This window comes from Ostrinia nubilalis, chromosome 7, assembly GCF_963855985.1.
Source record: "Ostrinia nubilalis chromosome 7, ilOstNubi1.1, whole genome shotgun sequence".
NCBI lineage: Eukaryota > Metazoa > Arthropoda > Insecta > Lepidoptera > Crambidae > Ostrinia > Ostrinia nubilalis.
In genome coordinates, this window is record NC_087094.1 from 15,918,038 (window position 1) to 15,935,806 (window position 17,769).

A 17,769-nucleotide genomic window follows, 5' to 3' on the forward strand; every position below is an offset into this window, starting at 1 on the left:
TTTCAAATACCGCCCTGCATAAATCTGATCCATGTAGTTTTTGTAAGAAAACTGGGCATAGACTTGAGGACTGCTTCGCAAAACAGCGCAGTGAGTCACGCGGGAAGTTGAATGCTAACTTTTGCCGTGAAAAATAAAATTAATAGACAGAATGACATAGCCGCAGCGGTTATTCAAGGGGTACCCGTAGATATTGTGATAAATAGTGGCTCGCAAAATGTTTTCTTTAATTGCTGAATTGGTCGTAAAGCATTTTCAGTATACCCTTAACGCCGTCTTTTTGTACATTACGCGGATCTATGTGGCATAGGTAGTCAAAAGTTCGAGTTGAAACTCGTGAGTTCCCCGAGATTTCTCTCGAAGTCGATTGTCGATATTTAAATACGCCCGTCATACTAGGTACAGATGTAGGTACTCAATAGAGGTGCTATGATGGACTCTGAACACTGCTGGTTTTTCTATTGACTTATGAAATGTACATTTATTTTCTGGCACTAGAAGTAGAATGCTTAGGACGAATGATCAGTTACGGTCAGGTAAAGCCGAGCAAACACAAAATAGAATTATTGGTCAGAGCTCGAACGTAAACGCTTTAATTGTAAACGCTTTTACTGTTATGTTGTTACGCTAGTAATGTTGTTTTTAATTGTAAACGCTTTTACTAAATATTGTTTGCTAGCTCCGATTTTTAGACAAGACACTATTGAGTTAAAAACGCATTTTTGAGAACGCTCTTACGCTATTTGGTACGCTATTTCGCTATTTAGTACGCTATTCTGCTATTTGGTGCGCCTCGCTTAATTGTAGCTGATCGAGGACGAATGTATGAGAGCTCTTGGTTTAGAAATTGGATGAAGGACTTGGGATGTGAAATTCACTTACTGCAGAAATGCACCAAAGTAATGGTCAGGTTGAGCGGTATTGTTGCACTGTTATGAATATGATTCGCGTAGAACAAACTTCCGCCAAGAAAGTTGGTCTAAAATTATTTGGAAATTGCAGCTCAACCTGAACATCACAGTGCAAAGACCTACTCAATGTTAACCTTGGAATTTGTTAATTGACAGCAATGGTGTGACGCCTGTCATACGATCCGTGGTTCGCGACATCGCGATGGATGCAGCCAGCCCCAACCGAGAGTCCTTGCGTGAGCTGGCGCGACAGCGCGCTAGTGAGCTGTTGGACGAGAACCGAGTGCGCCAGGATGCTCGTGTGAATGAGCGTCGCCGAGCACCCCGGTCGTTTCAACTCAACGACTTGGTTGTCGTGCGCAAGACAAGCCAGTCCACGGGGCAAGTCAGGCTCCGATTGGTCACTGGGTCGCATGGCAAAACTACACAAGCCGTGGCCGCATGGTTTTGTGGCGAGAAGAATGGACCCCCGACGTGTGTATAGCATTCTTCGACCGTGAGTATGTGGTTGAGAAGTGCATGGCGCGCATCCCGAGGGCTCTGTGCGAGTGTTGAGTAATAACCTGAGGGCTCTGTTATTCCACTGTTGTCTGGTACACCCATGCATTAGGCATCCTGAGGGCTCTGCCTATGGTACATCCTGAGGGCTCTGTACATGTGTTGTTGACTGTTGTGGCACCCTGAGGGCTCTGCCAATTGTATACATCCTGAGGGCTCTGTATATTGTGTTGTTGCGGTAACCTGAGGGCTCTGCCGTTCGTACACCCTGAGGTAGAGATTGCAATCCGGATTATTCGAAATTCGAAAATATCTGAAAAATCCGGATTTTGAGGCTATAAAAAAATCCGGATTTTTACTTTGAAATCCGGTTTTTTCGAATATTTTTACCCCAAAAATTTTATCATAAAATCATAAACCAAAATATCTATTGAATGCAACATGGATGCAAAACAAGCGAAGTTTTGATTGAAAGCACCCGCACTTCGTCGCACAACACTCACACCTGCACTGTGCCTGCACAATGACGCGTCATGCCGCATGCGTAAGTGAATTCGCTAGTCGGCCAGTGAGTTTTATACGAGACGCTGATTCTGAAACACCATATCGCTGAGTTTTAAAGAGCAGCTAAATCGGCAAATATCCCTTGCAAGTGTAAGTCATCATCATCATCATCATCATCATCATCTCAGCCATAGGACGTCAACTGCTGAACATAGGCCCCCCAATGCTTTCCATGTTACCTGGTTGGTAGCGACCTGCGTCCAGCGCCTTCCTGCTACCTTTATGATGTTATCGGTCCACCTTGTGTGGGTGGACATCCCACGCTGCGTTTTCCGGTACGCGGCCTCCACTTCAAATTCAAATTATTTATTGCATGTCACTCCAGAACCTTGCTGCCCCATCGGCCGTCAGTTCTGCGTACTATGTGCCCTGCCCATTGCCAATTCAGCTTGTATCCGTCGGGCTAGTATGTCAGCGACTTTAGTTCGTTTACGGATCTCCTCATTTCTGATTCGATCTTGTAAAGAAACACCGAGCATAGCCCTCTCCATAACACGCTGTGCAATTTGAGCTTCTGTATAAGGCCTATAGTGAGAGGCCACGTTTCCGAACCATAAGTCATCACTGGTAACACACATTGGCTGTAGACCTTAGTCTTCAGGCACTGAGGTATTTTGGATGAAAAGATGTTGCGTCGTTTCCCAAACGCTGCCCAGCCGAGTTGGATTCGACGATTCACCTCTTTCTCGAAATTGGACCTACCCAGCTTAATCGTTTGTCCGAGGTAGACATGCTTGTCAACAATCTCGAGAATTGAGCTCCTAACCGAAACTGGGTAGGGCGCAACATGGACATTGGACATAAGCTATGTTTTCTCCATATTCATCCGCAGGCCATGTGTAAGTAGAGATCTTCAACCTCGCCCATCAAATTCACCCAACGGATCCGATTTGCTTACATTAATTCATCTCGAAATGTTATTGTATGAGAATGGGGGTGATTGTGGAGAAATCCTTAAAAGAGTTCTAAACAGGTTGTTGGCTATACCGCCAACCATTTAGCTGGGTTGATGATGGAGTCAAGAGGTGACCATAGGAACTCTTAAACGAAACGGCGGAATCGCATCGAACTTGGGTTTGTTGGATTTGTCTTTTCGAGCACTTTAGTGCTAGATGATGCCCAGGGTCCTGATGATGGATTCTGGAGGTGGCCATAGGAACTCCTAAACGAAACGGTGGAAACTCATCGAATTTGGGTTTGTTGGATTTGTCTTTTCAAGCACTTAAGTGCTAGATGATGTTCAGGGTCCTGATGATTAAGTCAGGAGGTGGCCATAGGAACTCCTAACCGAAACGGCAGAAACTTATAGAGTTTGAGTTCGTTGGATTCGTCTTCCCGAGCACTTTGATCGTAAATAATTACCAGGGCCCTGAGATTGAAATTAAATACAACTTAAAAGTGTAAAATAAAATTATAATAAAAAAATTAGCTCCCCTGGCCTACCTGGAAATCTTTATAGACTTCGGACAGGTCTGCCGTAGTAAGGACAATCTGTTCAGGTGTCAGGTAGGGATTCTTAGATCGATCAAACTTGGAGTGCAAGTGTGGTTTTGTTCCCTAGTCGACGAAGCATATGATGTCGTGCCCTGCGTGCCCAAACAACTGCAAGCAGGAAGATTTAATGAAGGCTACTGACAACGCCACTCTTGTGGCGGAGTTTTGGGCTGACGCTGTGTAGGTTTGTTGTCGACACGACAAGAAGAAGAATAAAAAAATATTTTATAGGTACAAGCAAGTTTTTATTCTGAAATGCAGTTGTACTAAAACGAAAAAAATAATGCAAGGTTCAAATAATTTCGAAAGCTTGTAGCGCAAACCGAAAAAAAGAGGGATAATTTCCATGCGCGATAATAAAATAAAACGCTTTTCTTCAAATACTTACATCTTTTTGAAAAAAAACTAAGTTTTATTTAAATTAAATTGATGGTTTAAAAAATTTACCCAATATTCGAAAAATCCGGATAATCCGGATTTGTACGTAACACAAATCCTGAAAACCGGATTTAAGAAAAATCCGGATTTTGCAATCTCTACCCTGAGGGCTCTGTACGGTGACTAGTATCCTGAGGGCTCTGCTAGTTAGGTGGATATTTTTGTGTTTGGCATCCCGGGCAATGTCTTACATAAAAATAAACACAATTTGTTGTTTTATGAGACGTGATGTCTTATTTTTGGATGTTGCTCTATAGTGTTGAATGTACTCTAATGCAAACAATATCGTTTATAGGTAACGATGAGGAGGCACATGACAGTGCCTCTGACACCGAAGATGAGACAACGGGAGGTCTCCAAGAAGTCGAAGCGGAGGTCCATGCTCAGCCACCAAGATCACGCCGCACGTCCACCCAGCCAACGCCACCAGACCCTGATGATGATGCGGTCGAGGACGCCCCGCTGTCAGGAACGGCCGTGTTAGCTGAGAAATGCGTCTGAGGAGGCGGGGTTTGGCTGTGACGTCACATGGCGTGATCGTGGCCTGTTCGGAGGGGCGCGCACGCCGCTGGGAGCGAGCGGGCTGGCGGAGCTCACTTTTGCTGCTGCTCTCGGATCGGACGGACGTTCACACCCTTGCTATTTAATTGTGTCGATTTATTAATTATTCTTTTCGGTTATTTTTCCTTTGTTGTAAATTAAACATTTTTGATTGTTGGAAGTTAGTTTTTTTTAAATAATAGCTGTCTAAAACGCTAATTATACATTTTCCTTAAATGTGTTACAATTATTTGAAGTGCGGTTTGCAATAGACAAATTACACGCAAACATGTGACGGTTTGCGGTTTAGTAATTTACCTTGCGATTGTAATATTGAAACGTATATGACAATTACAGTCATAATACCATGCAAAAGCAATATCAACCTGTGCCTGTGTAAATGCAGATCGAGTTGCGGTTTTAAGTAGTAAATTTTAATGTGATGAGCACCTACGCTAATACAATATTCATTCATATTTAATGAAAAACTATGATACTGCCTTAATCCTCATTTGTACAGTCGCGGAATGAAAAGGTTCGTCACCTTAGTGTCGGTTTTCGCTTGCACTAGGTACTGTAAGAGTCAAACCTGAGAACATAACCGTGCAAGAAACAGTGCTGCTAACATTTAAATAAATATGACGTTTGCTAACGAATAAGGTTTTGCTTGTTTATTTTTCTATCCCATCAGTGCAATGTTACAAAATGTAGTTTTTTTTATTTAATAGATAATGGCAGGTTGAACCAACAAGAAGGTTTTAGTTTATCAATCATAATAATCTTCTTGACAAGTTAAATCGTCAAACAACTTTGATCTGAATAATTTTGAACTTTACTGACGAACAGTTAAAGATTATTTTCTCTAACTCGAGACTATTCTGTAACATAGTTTCAAAAGGTAATATGTGCTCGCGATTCGTTGAAGGAATCAATTTGAAAACTGACGAACCTTTTCATTCCGTGACTGTACATAAAATATCACGGTTAATTTTTTTGAGCATCATTTACGTATAATTAATACACCTAACAACACAATAAACACCGATTTCAAAGGTGAGGTGAGATAACTAGGTATTTTAGTTTTGTTGAGTACAAAACTAAAAAATACCCAGTTATCTCACCACCTACAACAATCTAAACAACTTTGATATTCTCAGCGATATCAACATAGCAACCACTCGGAATCATTAAATTATATTTAATTATTCTATCAACGGCGAACCGAATAAAAACTGGTTCAGATTTTGCGATAACTTTTTGCTATAGGCCTTCGTTAATGTATTGTTAGTTCCAACCGTCTCTAACGGCCGGCATCAGGTAAAATAGAGTATCGTAATTATGATCTTTATGTTTTTAACAGTTGTATTGTATTCAGCGTTATATCTTAGTTACAAGAACTACACTCGTCGTCAAATAAATCGCACCTCCCGCGACAAGCACTTTTAAACGTATGCATCCCCACTTCCCACCAATATTGGCACCATTCAAAAGCCTAGTTCTAAACTTCATTTCATTAAAGGAAAGGTTTTTACCCTAAAATGTGTCTTTAGAAGGATCCAGAGTCACTTCTTCAAAAAATAGGTAGTTACGTTTGAGCCAACTTTTATGGCCATAAAACTGTTAAGTTGGGATTAATCGCTATCCATCTGTTAAAGAGGACACGTGAGATCATTATTTGGTTTTATACCCATAAAATTTGGCCTAATTGATCCCAGAGGTGAGACAAAAGTGAGGTCTTCTTTCAAGTCACATTTATGGTATATGTAATCTTTTATTAAGAAATTAAATATGTTTTTCTTTAAGGATATTTATTGGGCTTTCAAATAACACCAATAATGTCGGGGTACCATGATTGTGTCAGAAGAAAATCTTTAAAGTTCGCGTCGCGGAAGGTGCGGTTTATTTGATGTTGAGTGTATTTCACCTTACACAATGTGACGATACGGCCACGCCACATTTATTTTGACTAAGGTGTAGAGTTTGTGAAGTAATTGCGAGTAGAGTTAGATCCATCGATCGCTAATAAAGTTTAAATCTGATAACTTTTTCACGGTTCAAACCATATTAGCAACGTTTCATAATAAAATATTTTAGTTGAGATTTCATACTCTCTACAACTGACTGTTGTCTCGTAATGAAGCGTTTGGATTCAACGTTTGTCTCGTAATGAAACGTTTGGCTTAAGTGTTTACTCCGAACACCGTAATCTGTCACTGTCACTCATGCAGGCACTTAAATAAGACAACGAGGAAGGAATGGATTATTCTGAAAGGAAACGGCTTTAGGGGTAACATGTATAAGTATGTATATGTATACATATGTGCACGCCACCAATTAGTTACTTAATCGACGCTAATATTATAAAGAAGAAAGATTAGTTTGTTTGTGTAAGCCTAGGCGCAGACCACCGACTTTTAGTTGGCCGATAGTAGGGTCGGACTGTTAATCAGTATGGAGATGTATGAAAGTGCGCACATTACACCGATTTAGTATCGGCCGATTCTTCATACAAATTAAAATCGGGCCCAACTATCGGCCAACTAAAAGTCAGTGGTCTAGGCTGTAAGTACTGATTTGAAAAAATATTTTACTATTACAATTCTACATCATCCTTGACGAACATAGGAGAATATGGATGGATAAAGACATTAGACCGAAATTAACGCCGGCTAGTAATTACAACGCCCTGTGGCACTGTGATATTGAATTCCTCCCCAACCCGTCTGGCCAGCTCCCAGTAATTATGTTCCTTGTTGGCCAGCAAGCATACAGCGTGGGGACCATAATCTTCTGGTCGACTTTGGTATATTAAGACTGCAAGACTTGATGATGATGATGAATTATTGGGAGAGCACAACACTTATACTGCATGAAACCTTTTTTAAATTTCAACCTTCAGTTATTTGAGTTCATTTCATTCCATTAGATATTATGGTAATAGACACTTGCACACAAAATTACTACTGATAAAATATCTATCACATTTCCTTTCAAAACATATTTCGACTGCTAAGATACTAGGCCTACTGACACATATCCACATATCCTTACCTACAAATCGAAAATTTGCCATACCTAATAACATTAACTATAGGTAATTAGGTATGTCATAGACCGGTAATCCCAATATTCCGAGAAATTATTTAAATGACAGCTCATAAAACGTGGATCAACAGGCTTGAGCCTACATCTCTATTTAATTACAATTGTTTTCGATACTGGCATTACCCAGCTCCAATTTTAATTACTTTGGCTTTCAAGGCCTCACGAGGGACTGGACTTCCCAATTCGCTAAGAGCGCGGTGAATAATTTTAGGTAAATATATAAGGTATGCTCTTGTCGAAAATAAATTAACCGTGTTTACTGAAGTAGACATGACACACACACAGATCACTAGGTACTATTATTATGTTTAGTTCAATTCCGGGCTATGTAATGAATGAGCTACCGAGTGAAATTACCTCACCTTCTAAGTAACTTAACTAAGATTTATCAGCTAAACGTGTAAATGGATGATTTTCAGATTCAATTAAATCCAATTACAGTCAAGCCCCAAAGTTTAAAATTCATAACAACTATTTATTGACTGAAAATACTAAACTAAACCCTAAAAATCAGCAAAATAGAGAAACTCTGGTCTCAACTGCTAGCATAGCAGCCGAAACATCAAGCCGTGAGTACATTATGTAGCTCATATAAAAAATGTCCCGTCTCTATTTTAGTTGAAACATCAACAACATGCATAAATTACCGATGTAATAGACAAATGTTTTAAGAAACACCAGTTTATTGTAATTCGTGCAATAATACATAGACCAAATCTCTTACCAACAACCTAGATTATTCTCAGTTTAACTATTCCACAACCACTTCCATAAATCATTACGTATTTAGGCTACTAGTTTTGTAGCTTTGAACTATAACAGAATTCCTTCATAATAGTTTGTAACAAACCTCTCACAATACCTTCTACAGGTGTACAGTCGCCAGCACATCAGACTCTACATTTTCGTTGTAAAATACCCTGTATTACTACGAGATAAAAACTGTATTGTGTTTAGCTTGATTTGCTGCCGTCCGTAAATTTTGAAGGCACTCTATTGATCCATTCCCATCAATTTGCTCTGAGATTAACGACCTGCCATTTTGAGGATTTTTTGCAATATCTTTGATCATACTTTGCAAAACAGATTTGATAAATTGACTCTGTCCGTCTCCCTCAATGCCCTCAAACCAGCTTTAGGAAGAACTAGCGGCCGCCCGCGACTTCGTACGCGTGGATCCCGTTTTACCCCCTTCATCTATTTTACGCGGTTTAGATTTTTCATACAAATATTTTTTCCCACTAACTCCCGTTCCCGTAGGAATTTTGCAATATCCTGTTGTAACTAAGCTTTAAGTTTACTAAGGTACTTGTATGGCAAATTTCAAGCGTCTAACTTAAGCGGTTTAGATTTTTCATACAAAAGGCTTTTCCCGCTAATTCCCGTTCCCGTGGGAATTTCGGGAATTCCTTTCTTAGTGCACCTCTACGGTACCTAAGCTACGTCCCTTCCAAATTTCAAGTGCCTACGTTTAGCCGTTTAGGCTGTGCGTTTGTTGATATGTCAGTGAGTCAGTTTCTCCTTTTATATATTTAGATTTGAGTGTAGTAGTACCTAATCATAATTTTTGATGTCCTGTCGATTTTAATTAAAACATTATAGGTCTATTAATGTTTTTTATATTCATTTCTAAGGTCACATTGACTTACTTGACTTATGGTCCTATGTCCCCTAGATGGGGCAGAGGGCGTCATATCGGTCCGGTTTCTTGTTGTGTACGTTTCGTTAATCGAGTATTTTCGGGCAAGTGGGTGATTAACCCGCTGTACCCTAGTCCGGTGGTGGGGCTGCCACCTCAGAGCTTCTGGACTAGCTCGGTTTTTTTCGGGTATCCTCCCTAGTGATGAGATTCTGTTTTCAGGCGCAGAATACTCGCCTTTCGCCCTGCATCCTCAGCTCAGCTGCAAGTCTAGGTAGTGGGCACGCAAAGCGTGGCTGCAGCAGGTCCCAGGGTGGACGACGAGGACGTGGATGACGCGGACTGGCCGGGGTTCTGCTACATCGGTGTTCCACTACTTAACACAGCAGAGGGCTTCTTGGCATTTTGTAGGCAATGCTGACCTCACTACGTCAGCGATTACCACCAAGACCATGCCCCGGCTTCCCCCCCCCCCCTTTCAGGTCACATTAAATTGGACATAATGTTTTTATGAAGTATACTCGTATTATGTCGAATTGCCATTCATTTACAGCCGCCATTAAAATAAAGTACACCCGGCTTTCTCCAATGTCTCTGAGGTACTTTACAAGGTTTTACAGATCTAATTCATGATACTATGGTTATAAGAAAAGTATGGTTTTGAAGTAATTTCAATTTAACTTCAACTGGTTTTGGTACTTCCCTTGGAGTCGGTTACCACTTTCCTTAAAGTGTTTGTTTTAGAAAGACAACAAACAAATAAAACGGACCCGTACTAACAACAGCAATGCAATTTTCCAGATGTTTACGATGATGTGAGATAACGAAATGTTAGGAAAGATACACATTTATTGTTCGAGTGTTGGAATCCGATATACGAGTATTCCTCCATTCTTTTTTCTTTAATTACACTATTCTTATAATTACAAAATGATGACTAGATTAGAAATATACGTCAAGAGGCAGAGATAAACGCATACCTACTATTATTATTCATGGAACATACAATTTAGTCGTGTTGTTTAATAAGATTTTACCTACTTTGGCTACATTAGTAACTAATCTAACTTTTATACTATGATTTCACCCAGTCGAAATAGGCATATAATTTTAAATGGACACATCACAGAAATATTTAAAGTGCTTTGAAATATTTAACTGTCTTCAATATTTCAATAAATAATGTAAATTAAATTATGTTTATGGGTTTCTCACAATGACGATGTGAAGACTATTTCTGATTCACTGCGTCCAGGGGAAATAGGTAGAAAAGGAAAACTAAATTCCCAGTCTCGGTATATGAGTACGGATCAAAGTATTCGGCATCATCCTGTAAAGTCTTTCATTGAGCGCTCGCTACTCGGCGAGCCGCAACCAAGAGGTGCGCACGAGTCGATGTAGAAGATAGAAAATAATAGTTTTGAGTGAAGAAAAAACATTGTAGCTGATATAAATAAAATTGAGTGACTTTTAACGTGAATTTAAGTCAGTGACATCAAGGATTCTGTGGAAAATAGTGTATTTTAGAATAGTATTTCAAACATAATAACGCTGACGTGGTAAGCTATTTTTATTATTTTTATTTAATAAAAACAAGAGATTTTTTGTTTAAGGATTAAACGCAGGCCTTAATTAAGGAAAAGATTAACTTGTCGGCTTATCTTGAGTACAAAATTTCACAACGAATGGTTTCCAACCGTAAGCAAAAAGAGGATGTCGGAAGAACAGGAAAGGCTTATTGTTAATGGGATAATATATTGCTTCTGTGCAGAACAATAAAGGAAAAACAATAAAGTATTAATAACTTATTTTTAGGGCCTGAAATTGTTTTAAATTACTTTTGGACCCAAAAGTGGACCCCAATTCTTTGTAACCTACAAGGTGCAATTTTTGTCGCTCCGGCATGATTCTATTTGCTTGTTACGAGTGTATTTACCACAATAGTCCAGTGCACGACGGGTTTGAACTAGTGTTTCTGGAATCTGGAAACGGTCATTCCGACACCGACCTCGATGATCCCGATGAGCTATTGTCGCCTCAATCTAAATATCTAAATATATAAAAGGAGAAACTAACTGTCTTAGTGATATATCAACGCACAGCCTAAACGGCTAAACGTAGGCACTTGAAATTTAGACGGGACGTAGCTTAGGTACCGTAGAGGTGCACTAAGAAAGGAATTCCCGAAATTCCCACGGGAACGGGAATTAGCGGGAAAATCCTTTTGTATGAAAAATCTAAACCGCTTAAGTTAGACGCTTGAAATTTGGCATGCAGGTACCTTAGAAAACTTAAAGCTTAGTTACAACAGGATATTGCAAAATTCCCACGGGAACGGGAGTTAGCGGGAAAAAATATTTGTATGAAAAAATCTAAACCGCGTAAGATAGATGAAGGGGGTAAAACGGGATCCACGCGTACGAAGTAGCGAGCGGCCGCTAGTTATGTATTAAATGAACAACCCTTACACTTGGTAACAGTACAAAAGCTATTTTAATCTAACATTTCTTTTTAAAGTCCAGCTTTCCCTGCTTATCCTCTTGAGCGAAAGAGATGGCCAGATCTAAAAAATATAGACGTCTCGTTCAAGTAGACGCTCTTTGTTGAATCCCAATATCACTGCTGATGCGCACGAGTCGATTACTGATAACAGATAACGGATGCATCTCACAGATAACACTAACGTGCTACAGTGAGTGGTGTGCCTAGTTAACCGTGTAGTAATTAATTTGTGTTGTTAATTAATTTCCTATGTGGATTTCGACGTATTAGTTTGTATCGAGAAACTGTTGTTTTCGTGTAAGTCCCTGAATTAAACATAGTTTGACATACTTAACTACTGATATAGTTAATTTGTTATCTGATTAATAAGCTAGATTTCAACTGACTGAATTCTATTAAGTTTTTTGAAACAAATGGACTGTCAAATCTGTTACAAAAGATTTGCTTTAATTACATTTTGTTCAACTACGAGTATAACAAGATTATTATTGGAATGGCGGTGTTTAATAGAGACAATGATCTGTAAATTAAACTGACGGACACGTGGCATGGTGGTTTGCATACCGGACTAAAGAGGAAATTTTAATATAAGAGGCTGGTTCAAATCCCTCTAAGTGCAAGTTTAATATAATGAGACCATCATTATAATTTATAATGATACGTGCTATGCATAAAATATGTCATAATTATGTTTATACGCTAGCTATTCGTAATTATATAAGTTTAGGGCTAGATAATTGGGGTATCAGGTTAACATGGTCAAGTAGATTAATCGTTAAAATTCGATTTTTTTGTATGCTAGACAAGGCAGGTATTTGACCGCAATCGCACCTGGTGTTAAGTGAGATGCAGTCTAGGATGGTACATATCTGCCCTGTAAGTGCCTATTCACTCTCGCCTTCGAATATCATTTAGAAATCAAAGAATTCTCCAACTAAATGTACATACTTGAACCAAGAACTTATTGAAAACGTATCATGCGATACCTAAGTACTTGTTATAAAATATTAAATGATTTTATAATATATCTAAACCTTTATTCCTATTTGACGAACCATCCACAGCGACAATAGTCCACTTCATATTTCAATGAATGTGTTCAGCAAACAAAAGAAGAAATAATAAAATACGTGTTAGATAAGAAGTGTCATAAATTCTAATTGTTATGATAAGGTGTATGTAAGATTTAATTTGAAATCTTTACAAACGCTTTGGAAAATTACGACTGAAATTTAATTACTTGACTATTTTTCCATTCAGAGATCCGTTTCTCATTTTGTTAAGAGTCAATATCTATTGGCGATGATATCATTGAACATTAGGTATTAAAAGAATTTCGATATGTTGAATTACTTCTAAATATACATATTGGAGCAAATTAGCAACTAGGATACTACTTTACCTTGCTAATTATCTTATCTTTTCATAAATTAAAAACCTGAAAATTAAACCAGACATATTCAACGGCCTTGGCTTCACATAAAACTCAAATACCTCAACAATATTTACCGTTTCATAAAATTGAGCACATTTAAATGGCGCTAGTATAAATAACATAATGACTGTGAAATACTTTAATCTCCACTAATCCGATGTCTGTACTTAGAGCACTTAATTTTACTGCATTATGTATACAGGGTGTAAAGGACAAATTGGCAAAAAGTAATTAAACACTACGGCACGTTATACAGTTGTTTAAGAGCGAGTTTGCAGCAAGCAAACATGTATAATGTACGTCGTCTATGCACAGACTACTCCCTGTAATCACTGGAAAAACACTACCAGTAAAATTATAAAAACCTGGAACTCTTATAGAAAAGTACTGTAAGAGCTCTACTTACAACACTATGGCTTAGGTGACTGCGTACATTATTTATCCACCGCATAACGATGTAAGATAAGATACATTCTTATTTTGTTTTACGAAAGTTAAAACAAAAGTAATCTCATTATTAGTCTAAATGTATTTTTAGCCTTCAGTTTTCATACACCCTGTAGAAGTATTCACGTTTTCACTATTTTAGTTACGTGGATTTAAAAGATCTCTACATAAGGATGTAGAGATCTTTTAAATCCACGCATTTTACGACCTAAGTTTATGGCTGCGCTAAGCCTCTATTTACATTGTTTTTACCATGTCACTATAAAGGTAAACATGAAAACGTAAGTAAGTATGGAATTTACACGCAGTTTCTGAAGTAAAAATAAAAAAGCAACATAATTTTTCATAAGAATTGCAGGTTTATACATCTAAAGGGCTTAGTCAAAGGATCTTAAAAAGAATTATCAATATTCAAGGGGATCGAAATAGACAACATTAAGTATTTTATCACAAACGAAATCATAAAAGCAATAAATCAATACAGTAGTTAACACTTTAACTGTTATTTAAAACTTCATTAAATGTCAGTGATCATTTTCATGAGCCGTCATCCGTACTTAACGTGCGAAATCAAAGCAAAAGATAAAATTTACCTTTGAGAAAAGTTATTTTATTTGTGAACACAAAGCTATATTAAAGGACTCTCAATTAAGATTATTGATAAGTAGTCCACTTGGAAAACAAAGTTCTTTTGACGCAATCGCTTTTCTCAATATCGACTTCGAAAAAAACATTTCCGATATTAAAGAATCCAGGATGGAGTAAAAGCAGGAATAGGTATTACATATTTTCGCCGACTTATTACTTGTCCTTAAGAATAATATTGCAAGAAGTTAACTCTCGTATCAAGGGGAAATTTCTGCAGCAGATATTTTCAAAATATTTCACAATTAAAAATTTCCTAGTCCGACAGAATATTAGTCAAGGATTTTTTTTCGGACCTGTTTTTTAACAACGTCTTTAAAAACGACGACTGATAAATGGTCTAGGCTTCTTTCATTGCTTATTTTTTTGAAATAAGTCCTGAAAGTCTTTACAGTTTCATTATTGCCCCAATAGCGAACACGCCACAAGTCTCTTCATCAAATTCAAAGTGTATGACTGTCGTAGTCACTGATCTTCTAATTTTTGATTATACAAGATCAATCACCGATTTATTATGTATTTATAAAACTAGCGACCCGCCCCCGCTTCGCACAGGTACAATTTAAACCTTTCTCTTGAATTACTCTATCTACAAAAAACCGGCCAAGTGCGAGTCGGACTCGCGCACCGAGGGTTCCGTACCATTGATTTATGAAATTAAAATTATATTTTTTTATTTAAGTTATTAGTATGAAAAATTACGCGGTAATAAGCGGTTTACGATTTACGAGGTATTAAAAAAAACTACTTACTAGATCTCGTTCAAAACAATTTTCGTTGGTAGTTTTTATAGTAATGTACATCATATGTTTTTTTTAGATTTTTCATTTTCTTATTTTAGAAGTTAGGGGGGGGGACCAACTTTTTTCCACTTTGGAAGCGTCTGTCACGCACACTATTCGGTTTAGAAAAAAAGTATTTTAGAAACCTCGATATCATTTTTGAAGACCTATCCATAGATACCCCACACGTATGTGTTTGACGAAAAAAAAATTGTTGAGTTTCAGTTCTAAGTATGGGGATGGGGAGCCCCCAATATTTATTATTATTTTTTTATTTTTGCATCAAAATCTTAATGCGGTTCACAGAATACATCTACTTACCAAGTTTCAACAGTATAGCTCTTATAGTTTCGGAAAAAAATGGCTGTGACATACGGACGGACAGACGGACGGACGGACGGACAGACAGACAGACAGACATGACGAATCTATAAGGGTTCCGTTTTTGGCCATTTGGCTACGGAACCCTAAAAAAACGCATCAAAAGCCGTTGCGTAGTTTTAAAGATCTAACCATACATAGGGAGAAACAGATAGGAAAGCGACTTTGTTTATACCTAATATGTAGTGAAGCTTACAGAAATTTTAAAGCGCTAACTATTAATCAGTATACACTTCCTTGTATAATTTTATTACCAATATACTATATTATGAACACAACAGTATGCTATTAGCCAAAGCACTCCTCGAGAAGTTGAAGTTCTCTAGCATCCCGCTCGCAAACATTTACTCATACTTCAGTTACAAACTACCCACAAACAGCCCCTCTCATATCCGAGTCAGTTTCAATATGTAGGTTACACAAACAAGTTTATACTTTACACTATACAGGATATGGTCGTGAAAGACTTAGGCTGGGTTGCACCATCTTATTTTAACTTTGACAAACGTCAAAAATCTGTCAAAGTCCATACAAAAAGCACCGGTTATCGTCAAAGTTACCGTTAAAGTTAGGTGGTGCAACTCAGCCTTAATAAAATTAATTGTAGGCAACCTTCCTTGCGGATCACGAGATATGCTATTCATACAATTATTTATCCGACGGATTAAAAGATGAAATGACAGTGAAGATATGTGTGCAATTTGCAACAAAGTAAATTGGCCTTAAAAATAAAATCTTTATAATCCAGTGAAAGTAACAAGTAATTTAAATAGCGCAAACAATTAAATGATCCTTTGTAAGGATAATCACGTGCAACGTCACGTGCTATGAGAGTGACTTATCACTAAAAGTACAGAACTATAATTCTCTCAAGTGTCACTTTTCATTTATCTATATATATAAAAGAAAGTCGTGTTAGTTACTCCACTTATAACTCAAGAACGGCAGAACCGATTTAGCTGAAAATTGTCAGGGAGGTAGTTTAGAGCCAGGAGAAGGACATAGGATACTTTTTATCCCGTTCGAAATTAAAAAAAAGTCTGCTTATTTATTGCCATTAAGGCGGAACAAAGTTCGCCGGGTCAGCTAGTAACTGATAAAATACGTTTTAATTTGTAAGGATTGTTACAAAAATATTTTGATAAATCAGTAATAGTTAACATTAATCATTTGTTACGATGTCGTCGGTCCACCTTGTAGGTGGACGTACCACGCTGCGTTTTCCGGTACGGTATTGCGGTCCAGGGAAGCGCTGGACGCAGGCCGCTACCAATCGATCAACGTGGAAAGCATTGGGGGAGGCCTATGTTCAGCAGTGGACGTCCTATGGCTGAAATGATGATGATGAATCATTTGTTAAAAAATCAAACGCATATGACGTATAGTTAATGTGAAGCAAATACGCATTAATATGTGATTTTATTACAAACAACTAAAGTATTTGACATTGAATGAAATTGGCGTGCCTTTGAAAGGATAATAGTCTCAATTTTTCTATTTACACCATTCAGTTACGTGCGTGTGTCTCTAAATTAATCAATGAGTCGATTTGTCTTCGGAGAACAATACGTGTTGGTACTCGGAGCAATCGCTTGTCAATGGTTTGCAATTGTGTTTGACGCAAACTTATGAGGCCAATAAAAAAGAACGACGTTTTTAACAGTCTAGACAGCTGCATCGAAAGTGGGAAAAGCCTCTTAGAATAATATGAATGAAAAGCTAAAGAAAAACTGTTGGGAAATGTTTTTGGAATGCAAAGTACTGAAAAACAAAAACAAATCTGTTGAAGCATGCTATCAAGGGCTTAGCTCAAAAAGAAAAGTGCCGGCTACTTTGCTTTTAAAAAGTTCTTATTTACCTAAATAGTTTTTTTGTTTCTTTTTCGATTTCAAAGAAGGAGGTTCTTAAAAAAATAAAAGCTGAAGGTGGATCCACTCACCGTATAGCTTCATTAAGGTTTACTAGTTTTCAAAGTGCTTTACTTGCTCTTTAGTGTGAAATGAGTTGATACAGCGAAGTTGTACCTCGATAAATCATTTAAACTTTTATGTAATTCCATTCCATCATGTCGTAATCAACCGTACTCTGCAGGGTTTAATACATCATCGGAAGACTGTCATAAATTTAAAAGTCCAACAGCGGGTATTGCGCTTATTGAGGTCCGATCTCGATTACAAAATGGCATGTTTATTATTTACACGTGCCTTCTTACATTTAACACGTAATATCCATGATTCAGTGTATTCTCACGGCTTGATAGCCGTGTAAGAGTTACTCGTATTTCGTAATGAGATATCGTTCCGACCATAATAAGTGGCATTTATTGCAATCTCCGTGTTTCGGATGGAAGTAAAAGCTAAGTTGCTATAATTCTTTAGACTGGCAAGG

General features: G+C 37.9%; 1 protein-coding gene across 3 annotated transcripts in view; it reads left to right on the forward strand.

Annotated features, from left to right (window-relative positions):
- LOC135073405 (proton-coupled amino acid transporter-like protein CG1139) overlaps positions 1-17,769 on the forward strand; it is a 64,751-nt gene that overhangs the window by 14,220 nt on the left and 32,762 nt on the right. The window contains exon 1 of one of the 3 annotated variants that reach the window (XM_063967585.1): positions 10,533-10,748. The exons of 1 other annotated variant lie outside the window; for it this stretch is intronic. The gene's annotated coding sequence lies outside the window, so the exon portion shown is untranslated. Of the gene's footprint in view, positions 1-10,532; positions 10,749-11,861; positions 11,989-17,769 lie in introns of those variants that run through there. One more of the 3 variants, XM_063967586.1, reaches the window with a different exon arrangement.